This window comes from Nycticebus coucang, chromosome X, assembly GCF_027406575.1.
Source record: "Nycticebus coucang isolate mNycCou1 chromosome X, mNycCou1.pri, whole genome shotgun sequence".
NCBI classification, from domain to species: domain Eukaryota; kingdom Metazoa; phylum Chordata; class Mammalia; order Primates; family Lorisidae; genus Nycticebus; species Nycticebus coucang.
In genome coordinates this window covers 69,655,907-69,670,645 of record NC_069804.1, presented here as the reverse complement: position 1 = coordinate 69,670,645, position 14,739 = coordinate 69,655,907, and the positions used below count along the sequence as shown (strand labels likewise).

Sequence of the window (14,739 nt, the reverse complement as noted above, 5' to 3'; positions counted from 1 at the left end):
TTCTGTTCATCTCTCTTGCCCATTGATATAAGAGATTGTTGGCTCTTTTTATGTTGCTTAATTTGAGTTCTCTGTAGATCCTAGTTATCAATCTTTTGTCCAATTTGTAATATGCAAATATCCTTTCCCATTCTGATGACGTTCTGTTTGCTTTGGTTGTGGTCTGCTTATCTGTACAGAAGTTATTCAGTTTAATTAAGTTCCATTTGTTTATTTTTGCTACTGCTGCAATTGCCAATGAAGTCTTCTTCATAAAATCTTTTCCCAGGCCTATACCTTCAAGTAGTTTTCCCCCCACTTTATTCAAGGACTTCTATTCTTTCATGTGTTAGATTTAGATTTTTTATCCATCATGAATCAATTTTAGTGAGTGGAGAAAGGTGCGGGTCCAGTTTCAGTCTTTTTCAAATGGTTATCCAGTTCTCCCAGCACCATTTACTCAATAGGAATTCTTTACCCTAGTGTATGTTCTTGTTTAGTTTATCAAAGATCAGGTGGCTGTAATATGTTAGCTTCATCTCATGGCTTTATATTCAGTTCCAGGTGTTTCCTTTCTATTTTGTACCAATACCATGCTGTCTTGGTCACTGTGGCCTTGCACTAAAGCCTAAAGTCTGGTAGGCTGATGCCCCCAGAATTGTTTTTATTCCTAAGAATTGCTTTAGCTGTACAGGTTTTTTTCTGGTTCCATAGAAAATAAAGAATTGTTTTTTCTAAGTCTTTAAAGTATGATGTTTCTATTTTAATGGGGATTGCATTGAATCTGTAAATTGCTTTGGGAAATATAGACATTTAAACATTGTTGATTCTTCCCAGCCATAAGCATGGTATGTTCTTCCATTTGTTAATGTCTTCTACTATTTCTTTCCTTATTGTTTCATAATTTACTTTATAGAGGTCCTTCACCTTTTTGTTAGATATATTCCTAGGAATTTAATTTTCTTTAAAGCTTCTGTGAAGAGAATTTTGTCCTTGATTAGCTTCACATCTTGGGTCTTATTGGCATATACAAATGCTAATTTTTTGGGGGTGGTGCCTGTGGCTCAAAGGAGTAGGGTGCTGGCCCCATATGCCAGAGGTGGAGGGTTCAAACCCAACCCTGGCCAAAAACTGCAAAAAAAAAAAAAAAAAGCTACTGATTTTTGGACATTTATTTTATATCCTGAGACCTTACTTTATTTCTTGATTACTTCCAGGAGTCTTGTGGTTGAGTGTTTGTGGTTCTCTAAGTATAAAATCATATCATCAGCGAAGATGGAGTGTTTCACCTTCCCTGTCCACATTTGGATGCCCTTTATTTTCTTCTTGTGCCTGATTGTATTCGCTAGAACTTCCATCACTATGTTGAGTAGAAGTGGTAATAGAGGATAACCTTGTCTGGTTCCAGTTCTAAGTGGAAAAGCTTTCAGTTTTACTCCGTTGAGTATAATATTAGCTGTGGATGGCTTCGATCATTTTCAGAAATGTTCCACCTATACCTATATTCTTCAGTGTTCTAATTAGAAAAGTTTTCTGCATCTATTGAGAGGATCATATGGTCTTTGTTTTTCCTTCTGTTGATATGGTGAATTATATTATGGGTTTGCATATGTTAAACCAGCTTTGCATCCCTGGGATGGAACCTACTTGATCATGATGTATGACTTTTTGAATGAGATGTTGTAATCTATTGGCTAGGATTGTATTGAGAACTTTTGCATCTATATTCATTAGTGAGATTGGTCTGAAGTTCTCCTTTTTAGGTATTTTTCTGGTTTTGGTAACAGGGTCATGTGTGTTTTAAGAGGAACATTAAGACTTCATGTTCATTGTTAGTGTCAATATGTGTAATACTCTTTATGTTCATCATGTTATCATGTTGGATGATACCTTGTTTTTTTCCCCTCCCTTCTATGCTTTTGTTTTATAGGATTTGAGAGCTTTCACTTTGGAGTGGTTTTTTTTTTTTTTCACTTCGGAGTGTTTTATGAGGTCGGACAGTTAAGTTTGCAAATTCATCCTAGAAAAATCACTGCATCCCTCCTTGCTGCATATAACTACAATCACCTTTTATGTACTCCCCTAGGGAAGCTATGCACCAGTGCCAGCATCTTTGCTATAAATCTTCACAGTGTTCATTGACCGTCTTGTATCTGGATATCTGAAAGCTGGCTCATACCAGGGGAATTTTCCTGAACAATTCTCTTGAATATTGGGGAAGAAGGAAGATGACCAACTAGAGGCCAAGGGTCCTGTAGAGGGAGAGATACTGGACAGAAATGTACTCAGTTAAGCCAAAGGTGGGAAGCTGATCTAAGAATAAAGATAGACAGGTGTACATCACTGCTAGAGAAATCTGCTACTTGAAGAAAGAGGATCCAAGAAAACAAATTCCAGGTAGGGTGGCACCTATGGCTCAAAGGAGTAGGACACCGGCCCCATATACTGGAGGTTGTGGGTTCAAACTGGGCCCCAGCCAAAAAAAAAGCAAAAAAAAAAAAAAAGAAAAAGAAAACACCACCACCAACAAAAAAGCAAATTCCAGGTGCAAAGCTCATCATCAAGAGGACGAGATAACCCCTCTCCAAAGCAGGAGGCTCACCATGATATCCCTGCAAGTGAGCAGAGATCAAAAGACCTTTCCTTTTATCCCACAGTAGAGAGCTGCTAAACTCTGGGCTTCCTCCTCCAGGGAGGTCTCATTGTGAGCAATGTAAGTCTTCATATTGAAACAAAGTTATGTAAACTAAATAACCTTAGGCTGAATGATAGCTCGTTCAAAGACAAGATTAAGAAAGAAATCATCAAATTTTTGGAATAAACTTACAATGAAGACACAAATAATCAAAACCTGTGGGATACTTTAAAGACACTCCTAAGAGAGAAATTTATAGCATTAGAAGCCTTCATCAAGAAAATAGAAAGAGAGAACATCAACAATATAATGGATCAGTTCAAGCTACTAGAAACGGAAGAACAATCTTACCACAAACCCAGCAGAAGAAAAGAAATAACCAAAATTACAGCCAAATTAAATGAAATTGAAAACAAAATAATCATTTAGAGGATCAACAAAATAAAAAGTTGGTTCTTTGAAAAGATTAATAAAATTAATAAACCTTTGGCTACCCTACGCAGAAACAAAAAAGGAAAATCTCTAATAATGTCAGTCAGAAATGATAATAGAGAAATAACAGTGGTTATTACAGAAATTAAAAAAATCTGTAATGACTACTATTAAGAAACTATTCTCAGAAATATGAAAATCTGGAGGAAATATACCAATACCTAGAAGCACACCACTTTCCTAGACTCAGCCGGAAAGAATTAGAGTTTGAATAGACCTATATTAAGCACTGAAATAGCATTAAATATATAAAATCTCCCAAAAAAGAAAAGTCCTGAAACAGATGGCTTCACATCAGAATTCTACCAAACCTTCAAAGAGGGAATAGTACCTATGTTACATAACCTCTTCCAAAACATAGAAAAAGAAGGAATCTTCCCCAACAAGTTCTATAAAGCAAATATTGCCTTGATCCCCTAAAGCAGGAAAGGACCAAACAAAGAATACTGTAGACCAATATCATTAATGAATATCAATACAAAAATATTCAATGATATCCTAGCAAACAGAATTCAACAACACATCAAAAAAAGTATACACTATGTTCAAGTTGGTTTTATTCCAGTGTTACAAGATTGGTTAAACATACATAAATCTGTAAATATAATACACCACATGAATTTTAAAAAAAAGACCATATGATTCTGTCAATTGATGCAGAAAAACCTTTTGATAATATCCATTATCCATTCATGATTAGAACACTTAGGAAAGTAGGCTTAGATTGGACAGTTCATAAACTGATAGAGGCCATCTACTGCAAACCCACAGCCAGTATCGTAGTAAATGGAATAAAATTGAAAACATTCCACTCAGATCTGGAACTAGACAAGGATGGCCATTGTCACCACTGCTATTAAACAGTACTGGAAGTCCTAGCCATTACAATCAGGCAAGATAAGGGGATCAAAGTGTATTAAAATGGAGTCAGAGGAGATCACACTCTCACTCTTTGCAGATGACATGATTATATACCTGGAAAACCCCACCGACTCTACCACAAAGCTCTTAGATGTGATCAAGGAATGTAACAGTGTCTCAAGATACAAAATCGATCCTTACAAATCAGTAGCTTTTATATATACACCAATAATAGTCAAGCAAAAAATATGTCAAGGACTCTATTCCTTTTATAGTAGTGCCAAAGAAGATGAAATACCTGGAAATTTATCTGTCAAAGGATGTCAAAGATCTAAATAATGAGATTTATAAAACCTTGAGAAAAGAAATAGCAGAAGATGTTAACAAATGGAAAAACATACCATGCTCATGATTGGGAAAAATCAACATTGTTAAAATGTCCATACTACCCAAAGCAATCTAGAGATTTAATTCAATCCCTACCAAAGCACCAATGTTATACTTTAAAGAACTTGAAAAATTAGTACTTTATTTAATATACAAGCAGAAAAAACCTTGAATAGCCAATACATTACTTAGAAATAAAAGCAAATCAGGAGACACCATTTTACTAGACTTCAGGTCATACTACAAGTCTATAGTGAGCATAATAGCATGGTGCTGGCATAAAAATAGAGATGTAGATAAATAGAATAGAGACTCCAGAGATATACCCAGCCACATATCATCATTTAATATTTGATAAGCCTAATAAAAACATACATTGGGGTGAGATTCCCTATTTAACAAATGGTTTGGGAGAGCAGGCTAGCGAACTGTAGTAGACTGAATGAAACTGGACCCTCACCTTTCACTATTAACAATAATTGATTTTCACTGAATAAAATATTTAAACTTAAGACATGAAACTATAAAAATACTAGAAGAGTGTGCAGATAAAATGCTTGAAGATATTGGCCTGGAAGAATTTTATGAGGAGGACCCCTCTGCAATCGAAGCAACACTGAAAATATATTACTGGGTTCTGATCAAGTTAGAAAGCTTCTTCGCAGCTAAGGGCACTGCAAGTAAAGCAAACAGACAGCCTTCAGAATTAGAGACAATTTTTGCAGATTACAATTCTGACAAAAGTCTGATAAGTAGAATCTACAGAGAACTCAATAAGAAAAGAACAAACAACCCCATTTCTTTGTGGGCAAGAGACTTGAAACTTCTCTTAAGATGACAGGCCAATGGCCAATGAACACATGAAAAACTGCTCATCATCTTTAATCATCAGGGAAATGCAAATCAAAACCACTTTGGGATATCCAAGTAAACTTTGATAAGTAAGATTACCCCAAATCACAAAATCCCAAAACTGTAGATATTAGCGTGATGTGGAAAAGAAGGAACAATTCTACACTGCTGGTGGGATTGCAAACTAACTAATACATCATTTTTGGAAAGATGTATGGAGAATTCTCAAGGAATTAAAAGTTGATCTACTGTTTGATCTTACAATTCCATTACTGTGTATCTACCCAGATGAACAAAAATCATTTTTCAAAAGAGACATTTACAACAGAGTGTTTATTGCTGCCCAATTCATAATTGCCAAGTCGTGCAAGAAGCCCAAATGTTCATCAACGAATCCATGAATGGATTAACAAATTTTGGTATATGTATACTATGGAATACTATGCAGCCATAAATAGATAGAGACTTTGAATCTTTTGTGTTTACCTGGATGGAGCTGGAACATATTCTTAGTATAGTATCTCCAGAATGGAAAAATAGGTATTCAATGTACTCAATACTATTATGACACCAATATATAATTACTTATACATTCATACAAATGATAAAACACAAATATAGTCCAGAAAGAAGGAGGGATAGGGGAGGGGAGGGAGGTGTGAGTGGAGGGAGGGTATTTGATAAGTTCTCACCTGATGTGCACAATGCAAGGGTATATTTCAAAACCACTAAGTATATTATAAACGTCTTACCACAAAAAATAAGTGCAGTGATGGTGGTTCTGTTAATCAATTTGATTTAAACATTTCACATGGTACGTGAAATGATCACATTATACCCGTAAATGTATACAGTTATGATTTAATAAAAAATAATTAAAAAAATTCTCTTGAATAGGTTTTTCTCTTTCTTTTTTTTTTAGGTTTTATTTGTTCTTCTCCCTCAGGAATACCTATAATTTGTTTATTGACTCACATTACATAGTCCCGTATTTCTCTGAGTGATTTTTCATTTTATTCTTTTTTCTTCATCTTCGACTGACTGTCAGTTTGAGAACATCTTCAGGCTCTGGGATTCTTTGTTCTGGTTGGTCTAGCCTGTTATTGATGCTTCCAACTATATTTTGAAATTCCCTAAATGTGTTTTTTATTTCTTCAAGTTTTGTTATATACTTCCTTGTGTTTTACACTTCTTCAGAAACTTTTTGTGTTTTTCATTTGTGACATGAACTATTTTTCTTTTTTTTGAACTTTTTTTTTAACTTCTTGTTGTTGGTTTCAACTTTCTCTTCAATCCCATTCGTCTTTTTTGCATTGCATATTTGGAAATGTATTTCTGACATTTTGGCAGTTTCCTTTGGATTGGGGTTCCTTGTTGATACATGTGATCCCTTGGGGGTGTAGATAGAATTAGCTTGTTTTTTCATGTTGCCAGAGTTCTTTTTCGGGTTTCTTCTCATGAGACCTCTTCTCTCAAATCAGAGCAGATAAGTTTGCAGCATACTTGTTCTTTGGTGAGAACTCTCCTAGTTGGTAAGAAGAAAGAGAATTCCTTTGATGGTGTATTGTTGTCCCATTGGACCCTGGGGTGTTGTCATGAGTTCTGGTGGCAGTTCAGGATCCTTCTATCCTGGGCTGCAGAGCCAGCCAGCAACATGGTAACTGTAAGGACAGAGTTCTGAGCTGGGTGGCAGTGTGGTTGTGGGGGCAGGGCTACAGTGCTGGGCTGCCATGTGACTGAGGTTCTCCTGTTGCCCTGTCGCTACAGTGCTTCTCAGGTGACATCTGTGGAAACTGTTCTCTCAAATATTCCATGGGGAGGAGGGATTCTTGGCTCCCAGTCACAGGGAGGGTTCATTGGAGCATCTGCTTTCTATGCTCCCTCCCCAGACTGGCCAGGGTGATGCAGAGGGTCTTCAGCAAAGCTGACCTCTTTGTAGACCTGGTGCTCTGGACGTGAGAGCTCAGAAGGGTATCAGTTGCAGCAACCAAAGAGTAGAAGCCACTGAGTTTCTGCTCTGCTTGCTCTCTTGTATAGTGTAGCTGCAGACATCAAACAGCTTCTCTATCAGTCAGGAGGACTGTGATAGTGATGATGGACCTCTACGAGCTCTGGCCACAGTGTCTGTAGGGAGAGTAAAGAGCCCCACATTTTTCTCTTCCTGTGCTTCCCCTCTCCTATGTATCTTCCAGTCTTGCCAAATGAATAACCTTATCACCTTCTCTTACTCTGAATGTCCCCCATCACATCTCTGATGATTCACATTGCTCTCTCCCAGAGTATAAAACCATAGGTGATCAACTACCTGCAACTTTTGATCTCTTTGAGATTGGTGTATGTCGGCTGCTTCTATTCTGCTATCTTGGCCCCTCCCCTAAAGTTCTTAGCTAGTTTATTTTTAACCTTTCTCATTTATTGTCTCATGACAAATGATCTTGTAGCCATACATTTCCTTCTTAGTTTTTCTTCAACTGTATCCCACAAGTTTACATTTATTGTGTTTTTATTATCATTCATTTTTAAATATTTCTTAATATCCTTTATCATTTCCTTTTAACCCAACATTAAGTTAGTAATATGCTATTTTGTTTCCAAATGTTTGCAAATACTGGCTGTTTTGTTATTAACTTCTAAATTCATTGCATTGTGGTTGGAGAACATAGATTTATGATATTGATCCTTTGGTATTTATTGAGGCTTTCTTTACAACTGTAATCATACTCTTTTTGGAAATATTCTGTTTGTTGTCTTGAATGATTCAGTGCTGTATTTATTTGGAATAGAGTTCTACTCTATATCTAATAGCTTGAGCTTAGTGGTAATGTGTTCTATATACTGACTTTTTTTTTTTTTTTGTCTACTTGACCTGTCAGTTCCTAAGAAAAGTGTTAAAATATCCAAATGCACTAGTTCTTTCTCTCTCCCCAGTTCTGCTAGTTGCTTGTATGTATATAAAAAACCCATATACAATGTCTGACAATTAAGTTTGTGAACTCATCCTAGAAAAAGTGCTACATAATTCATTGCTGAATATAACTCTTTTGAAGTTTACAATCTCTTTTGAAGTACTTCCCTTGGGAAAGTAGGTACTGATGCCAGCTCCTAGTCTACCCTTCCAAGCTATTTTGGAACTGTTTTTTTGCAATGATCATCAAAGCTAGCATTGTATGGCACACAAAACATGCAACAACAACAGTGAATGCCACTCAGCAAGACACCATCACATATCAACACAAACACATCTGTGAGACACCGATATATCAAGGTTATGAAACCTTACTGAGTTGTTTGTACAGTGCTGCCAATGTAAGCACATGGTGGCAAGTTGTGAACTTAATTGTCAGACATTGTAAGACAGCAGCTCTGATAGTCATTCTAGAAAGAGTTCCATAATTGCTTCAAAGGATGAATTAGGCATTGGTATCAGTACATAGCTTCCCAAGGGGAGTACTTCAGGGGTAATTGTAATGATATTCAGCAATAAAGCATGTAGCATTTTTTTCTAGAATTAGTTTGTGAACTTATTTGTGATGCATATATATTCTTGTCCTATTGTTCTTTGTCATGTAAATTGTATCTTTTCAGTTATTGAGAATGTTACCCCAGTTTTATTTTGGTTCATATTTGCCTGATATTTATTTTTCCATCATATTATTTTCAACTTGTTCGTGTCTCTAAAGTATATATATTTTTAGCCTGGATATTGTTGAATCCTTTGTTTAGGATGTAAGTCTGCCTTTTAATTTATAAGTTTATTTCATGTGCATTTATTGCAGTTACTCTTACATTGGTACTTATTTCTGACATTTTATTTTGTTTTTAATTTTTTTATTAAATCATAACTGTATACATTAATGCATTTATGGGGTACAATGTGTTGATTTTATGTACAATTTTGAATGCTTACATCAAACTGCTTAACATAGCCTTCACCTCACTTACTTGTGTTAAGACATTTATATTCTACTCTTAATAGATTTGACATGTACTCTTGCAATATACACCATAGGTGTGGTTCCGCTGATTATCTACCATCCACCTACCCTGTCCCCTTCCCTCTACCTCCTCTTCCCTCCTCATGCTGGACTATAGTTGTGTTTTATCTTTCATGTGAAAGTGTGGGTGATTATATATTGGTTTCATAATAGTACTGAGTACATCGGATACTTTTTCTTCCATTCTTGAGATACTTTACTAGAAAGAATATGTTCCAGCTCCATTCATGTAAATATAAAAGAGGTAAAGTCACCATCTTTTTTGAGGCAGCATAGTATTCCATGATATACATATACCACAATTTGTTAATCTATTCATGGGTTGATGGGCACTTGGGCTGCTTTCATGACTTGGCAATTATGAATTGGGCTGCAGTAAACATTCTTGTGCAAATATCATGGTTGTAAAGTGATTTTTGGTCTTCTGGATGTATACCTAGTAGAGGAATTGCAGGATTGAATGGCAGGTCTACTTTTAGTTTCCTAAATGTTCTCCAAATTTCTTTTTCCAAAAGGAACATATTAGTTTGCATTCCCACCAGCAGTGCAGAAGTATTCCCTTTTTCCCACATCCATGCCAACCTCTGTAGTTTTGGGATTTTGTTATGTGGGCTAATCTTATTGGAGTTAGATGATATCTCAAAGTGGTTTTGATTTGCATTTCTCTGAGGATTAAAGATGATGAGCATTTTTTCATGTGTCTGTAGGCCACATGCCTGTCTTCTTCAGAGAAGCTTCTGTTCAAGTCTCTTGCCCACAATGAAATGGGATCACTTGTTCTTTTCTTATTAATAAGTTTGAGTTCTCTGTAGATGCTTGTTATCAAACCGTTGTCAGAAACATAACCTGCAAATATATTCTCACATTCTGAGGGCAGTCTGCTTGCTTTACTTACTGTGTTCTTGGCTGTGCAGAAGCTTTTTAGTTTGATCACATCCCAGTAGTATATTTTTGATGTTGCTTTGTTTGCCTGGGGTGGGGGTGGGAGGGCTCATAAAATATTTTCCCAGGCCAATTCCTTCATATGTTTTCCCTGCAGTCTCTCCAAGTATCTTTATAGTTTCATGTTTTAAGTTTAAATCTTTTATCCAGTGAGAATCAATTTTTGTTATGATGAAAGGTGTGGGTCCAGTTTTAATCTTCTACATGTAGCCAGCCAATTCACCCAGCACCATTTGTTAAATAGGAAAGCTTTCTTTCACTTTATGCTTTTGATAGGCTTATCAAAGATTAAATGGTAATAAGTGTCTGGGTTCATCTCTTGGTTCACTATTCTGTTCCATACATCTACCACTCCATTTTTGTGGCAGTACCAGGCTGTTTTGATCACTATCAATTTACATCAACAACTTAATGAGACATCTCAATAAACTGAAAAAGGAAGAATATTCCAACCCTAAACCCAGAAGAAGAAAAGGATTAACCAAAGTTAGAGCAAAATTAAATGAAATTGAAAACAAAAGAACCATTCAAAAGATCAGTGTATCAAAAAGTTGGTTTTTTGAAAAGATTAACAAAATTAATAAACCTTTGACTAAACTAACCAGAAACAGAAAAGTAAAATCCCTAATATCATCAATCAGAAATGATAAAGGAACAATAACAACAGACACCTCAGAAATTCAAAAAACCCTTAATGAATACTTAAAAAACTCTGTTTTTCAGAAATATGAAAATCTGGAGGAAATAGGCCAATATCTGGAAGTATGCCACCTTCCTAGACTCAGCCAGAAAGAATTGGAAATATTGAATAGAAGACCTACATCAAGTATTGAAATAGCATCAACTATACAAAATCACCCCCCCCATAAAAAAAGTCCAAGACCAGATGGCTTCACATCATAATTCTACTAAACCTTTAAAGAGGAACTAGTACCTATATTACATAACCTTTTCCAAAACATAGAAAACGAGGGAATACTTCCCAACAAATTCTACAAAGCAAATATCACTCTGATCCCCAAACCAGGAAAAGACCCAACAATGTAAGAAAATTATAGACCAATATCTTTAATGAACATAGATGCAAAATTATTCAATAAGAGTCTAGCAAACAGAATCCAGCAACACATCAAACAAATTATACATCATGACCAAGTTTGTTTTATCCCGGGGTCTCAAGGTGGGTTCAACATATGTAAATCTATAAATATAATACATCACATAAACAAAATAAAAAACAGAGACCATACAATTCTCTCAATTGATGCAGAAAAAGCTTTCTATAATATCTAGCATCCTTTCATGATCAGAACACTTAAGAAAATAGGCATAGAAGGGACATTTCTTAAACTTATAGAGGCCATCTACAGCAAACCGACAGCCAATATCATATAAAATGGAGCAAAATTGAGAACATTTCCACTCAGATCAGGAACTAGGCAAGAATGTCCATTGTCTCCACTGCTATCCAACATAGTAATAGAAGTCTTAGCAATTGCAATCAGGCAAGGAAAAGCGATCAAGGTATCCAAATAGGGTCAAAGGAAATCAAACTCTCACTCTTCACAGATGATATGATTTTATACCTGGAAAACCCCAGGGACTCAACTACAAAACTCTTAGAAGTGATCAAGGAGTATAGCAGTGTCTCAGGATACAAAATCAGTACTCACAAATCAGTAACTTTTGTATATACCAACAATAGTCGAGCTGAAAATAGAGTCAAGGACTCTATTCCTTTTGCAGTAGTGCCAAAGAAGATGAAATATTTGGGAATTTACCTAATAAAGGATGTGAAAGATTTCCATAAAGAGAACTATGAAACTGTCAGAAAAGAAATAGCAGAAGATGTTAACAAATGGAAAAACATACCATGCTCATGGCTGGGAAGAATCAACATTGTTAAAATGTCCATACTTCTTAAAGCAATACAAGTTTAATGCAATCCCTATTAAAGCACCACTATCATACTTTAAAGATCTGGAAAAAATACTGCTTTGTTTTATATGAAATCATATAAAACCTTGAATAGCCAAGACATTACTCAGAAACAAAAACAAATCAGGAGCAATCACACTACCAGACTTCAGGCTATACTATAAATCTATAATGGCATTTTATTTTATACTTTATGGTACTTTTTGTTTTTCATTTTTCTCCTTTTCTGTTTTATTTTTATTCTTGCCCTATGACTTAAGATCTATTCTCATGTTATTTCCTCTTATTGTTTTCTTTTTTTGCATGTACAATAACTGCCCCTTCCCTCTAATAAGGTAAGTACTGCAGCAGACTCTTAGATTCTTGTATTTTCTACTTACATCTACCCCATCATGTAAACATTGCCTAGAATTTTGATCGTTTCTAGAATATATTTTTCCTTTTCACTTTTAGGGTTTTTTCCAGGGCTGATTTCAGAAAGGGAAATACAGATCATAATAGTTTGTCATCATGGTAGAAACTGGAAAGCCCCAATGAAGTTTTATAGCAAATTAACATATTTATGTTGCTTTGAATTATCCTACTTTAATCACAGGTGGTGAGTTGATAACTTACTATGTTTTCTCCAACTAACAGGTAGAAAATGTGAAATTACTAGGATCTTACTGCAACTTACCTGATACATATCGAGGCTTCTGGTGCAGCATGGAAGGAAACATGGGTATGTTCATGAGAAGAAATATAAATGTTCTCAAAGAGGCGTGCATACATGCTTTCTATGTGGTGTTTTCTTGATATTTAAAATGTCTATTATAGGAGTTTTTTCATGGTCTGAATTGTATGATTCCTCTTCTTTGAAGGTATTGACTCTAATCATCTTAGTCATTTTAGTCTTCATGGAAATGTTCCCGGAGTTTAACTGAATTATTATTGTAGAGAGTACTCCCTACTCATTTTCTCAACTTAGTGGGCAAACATCCTAAAATAATTTAAAGCCTTGTTATTCATAAAATATAGTCCAATAACCAGCAGAATCTGTATCATCTGGGAATTTGTTAAAAATGCAGAATCTCAAGCCTAAGATTTTTAATTTCTAAAATGAACTTAGGTGATGCTGATGCTGAAGGCTCATGAGCTACATCTTGAACAGTAATGATTTAGACCATCTTTATGTCCTAAGACAGGATTCCAGCCATGTATGTATTTCTTGTTATACATTTAAGCAAATTATTTTATGCCTTCTCCATCCTAAAGTAGCATCATAATTTAATCTTAACTTAATCATGAGCCAAATTTGTGCCTAGACCTCTTAATTTATAACAAGTACAACATGCTTCATATATATAGCATAGCATAGTGATTAAGATAACAGGCTTTAGAGCTGGTCTCTTTAGGATTAAATCCCAGTTCTATGTTTACTACCTTTGTAACCTTATGCAAGTGATCTAACTTCTCTATGTTTCACTTCCATCATCTGTAAAATAGGAATAATAATAATACAATCAACAATAAACAAAATGTTGATTGCTTAAAATAATTCAAACATTAAAATAATTCAATTATTTCAACACATGAAAATTATGAAGTTAGTATTTATAAGTACTTTAGTACCTGGGATATGGTAAATACTATAGTATACATATGAAATACATTAAACTGAATATGCATATGAAAGAAGTACTTTAATACTTCTTTTAAAAATCCCTAGAGTTTTCTCCATATGAGATTTTCTTTTGTTCCATTTGCTGTGATGAAAGGAATGCCAAAAGAGGAATCAGGAGAGCTGGACTAGACTCAGCTCTGATGCTAATTGGTAGTGATTCTCCCTCTCTGTACTTATTTCCTCAAAATGAGGTGGTTAGGTTATATTATAAGTAAGGACATTTCAGTTCTGATAGTTTAATACTGTCAGAAGTACCCCATTCTTCAGTACTGTTCCATGAGCCTATCTCCTGTCTACTTGTATTTATAGATAGTACACATGTCCCCAGATTTGTTTCTGCCAAGCATCCTTTCAAACCAGTGGACTGCATCTGGAAAGGAGAACTTAGTTCTGCATGTCATAGGAGGCATATTTCTCCACTTATTTTTATTAATCAAGTTCTTCCCAGCCTTAGGCTTCTGCTACTTCCCCCAACCCTTCCTAGTTTCACCATACTTGTTTGCCTGACCCTGATATCCATGATCAATGTTTCACTACCCAAACACATGTATTCCATGTTGGCTGACAGGACTTTGACTTTCTTCAGATTTGATAAATTATAAAGAATTCCTGTTACATTATCAAGAATTTTTGTGACCTCTCCATAACTGCCATGGCAGGGACTGAGTTTGACAAAACAATTGAGACATAAATGAAGATAGAAAATACCTCCTAGGAATATGTGAATCATCTCCACACATATGGTAGATATAATTAAAAGATTTCATGGAAGAGATGACTTTTATAAGTAAACTGGGGCTGGGGCATAGGGGAGTAAGGAAGACCATTCCAGGCACAGGAAAGGGTATTCAGAAAATGGAAAGAGCATATAAAGGCTCTATTGCAGCAAGAAATATCAGACACAGAAAGGAGGACAACATCAAAGACTAAAACACAACACTATGATTGTGTGGAATTTTTTTGAATTTGTACGTATATGTAAAGATTTGTATTAT

The 14,739-nt window shown here is 35.3% G+C and overlaps 1 protein-coding gene across 5 annotated transcripts in view; it reads left to right on the top strand.

The window, feature by feature from the left end:
- ASB12 (ankyrin repeat and SOCS box containing 12) overlaps positions 1-14,739 on the top strand; it is a 307,551-nt gene that overhangs the window by 81,020 nt on the left and 211,792 nt on the right. For all 5 annotated transcript variants that reach the window (XM_053580713.1, XM_053580717.1, XM_053580716.1 and 2 more), the window contains exon 2: positions 12,718-12,802. The gene's annotated coding sequence lies outside the window, so the exon portion shown is untranslated. The remainder of the gene's footprint in view (positions 1-12,717; positions 12,803-14,739) is intronic.